Raw genomic sequence first — 2,171 nt, 5'->3', positions numbered from 1 at the left:
CTGATCTTCATGGAGTTCGCATAACTCCGTGGGCGAGTACTTGAGAGTCTCCACCCACGCCCAGAACATGTCCTCACAAGAACTCCATGTGGGACAGTTCTCGGGCATAACCCAGGGGTATCCCCAAACAGGATAGAGACCACCCCGGGTCTCGGGCTTCTTACGACAAGTCGTGAAGTCCTTAAGGGGAATGCGGTGTGGCGCGAGAAGCACACACCGAGCAGCCTCCACGTTGTCGACGAACAACTGTTCTTTCTGAACAAGGGCTCGTTCATAGATGCCCCTAGAAGTGTGGCCGCCCACAAGGCCACGAGGAGCGACGAGAAGCTCTAAGAAGAGGTCAGCCCCAGAGCTCTCCTCGGGAGGCCAATACCCTCTTGAGTTGATGGCAGCTCCCTGGCTGACGGGTGCCGCCACCGAACCCCCACGCACACGCTGGGCAGCTTGGAAATTCTCCTGCTGCTGGTCGAGGTCATTCGAGACCTCCCGGGGCTCAACAATGGCACCCTCCTCTTCCTCTTCTTCCTCCTTCTCCTCCTCTTCATCCGAGGAGCCGAAGAGACTCTGATAGGAGCGTCGAGTCTCCTTCTCCTCGCGGAGTGGAGACTTAGAGGCGGTACGCTTCTTTGAGGGCTTGGCGCCTTCGGCTTTAGAGGCCTTAGCGCGTGCAAGACCCTCGGCAAGCGAGAGACGTTTGCGAGGACTCCCTTCCTCATCGCCACCGGCTTTGGGAGTGCCCTTAGCCTTAACGGCCGGACTCTCAGAGCGCACAGAGGTCCTGGGACTGTGATCACCGTGATCACTAGCGGACGACTGCACGCTGTCTTCTTTGTGCTCACTGGGCACTGGGCTGTGCCCTCCCACAGAGCCCGCAGGAGCATCATGAGTGCTCTCGGACTCGGCATCGTCCTCACTGCCCGAGTTGAACTCACGTTCTACGAACCGAGGGTTCGGACGATTGTCTGAAGACGAGGGCGACGGACTGCGGCGCCTGCTTGCGCGCTTGTCCGCAGCCGCGTCACCCGAGGATCCGATCGCCTCGGAGGCCACCTGAGTAGCCTCCTTGAGTGCAGAGCCTTTGCCGTGAGGCTTAGTGCTCTTGGCCTGCGCCTTACCGGCTGCAGCCTTGGAGCGTGTCTTAGCACCGCTCTTAGCAGTGCCACGAGGCATGTTAACGGTCGAAGTGGAGACCTTGACGAAGAGCGCACAGGTTGCTGCTCGAGGCTCTAACTGTAAAGTGAGCCTCCGCCGCGCTCGCGCGGCCGAGTCGATGGTTTTCGACTTTGAGAATGAGAGTTTGTGACGAACATCTCTTCATTCTGATTGGTCGGTAAACCGAACCTAAGTGGGGGAGGATGTAACGGGGTACGTAGCACTAAGTGTACCCTGGTTACATGAAGTGTGACACTTCACACTTCAGGAGTATGACATGTCATACTCCGGGGATATTTGGTACAGGTACCAAGGTCATTCAAACCAACCATTGGTTAAATGACATTGCATTACTATAGGGTAACTGATAGTTTGTATTAACCCTCAAACTTAACCCTACCTATAAATATACTCAGTTTACAATCTACCCTTATTTAGGTCACTTCGCTCTCTTTAATTAAAGAGGGGACCTGTGAACTGCCGTTCACTGAGAGTTTGTATACTCTCGGAAGATAACTTCCTCTAGCGCAAGGTGCTGTGTGACCCCGTCACACTTGGTAGCACTTGTAGTCAATCCACGCCATCGCGGGTAGACTACCTGAACCTCCGAAGTTCGTTGCCATGGATAGGAACGACTTCTCCCATATGAACGACTCTCAGTTCGAGTCGGTTCGGAAGATGGCAGGCATCTTCGGGATGGAGGCCCTGCAGAGCCTGGTGGTATCAACACCGGCTGAGCAGCTCGAGCGCGTCAATGCATTCGACGCGTACGAGCAGGGCCTCATCGCGCATGTGCGGGAGAACCTGCAGGCTCCGGCGGCGGAAGCAAACCCGCCTCACCCGAAGCCAATACGGCTGAAGGTAAAGCCGTATGAAGGGAAGGAAGGCGAGAACCTTCACTTCTGGGTCCGAGAAGTAGAGCTCGCGATGGACGCGGCTCTGATCTCGACCGAGCAACTGCGTGTTGCTTTTGCACTCTCCAACCTTAGCGGTCGTGCTAAGAGTTGGGTGTACACTCG

Source organism: Phytophthora infestans, genomic scaffold (genome assembly GCF_000142945.1).
Source record: "Phytophthora infestans T30-4 supercont1.242 genomic scaffold, whole genome shotgun sequence".
NCBI classification, from domain to species: Eukaryota; Oomycota; class Peronosporomycetes; order Peronosporales; family Peronosporaceae; genus Phytophthora; species Phytophthora infestans.
The sequence above is the reverse complement of the archived record's forward strand: the minus strand, read 5'-3'. Positions refer to the sequence as shown.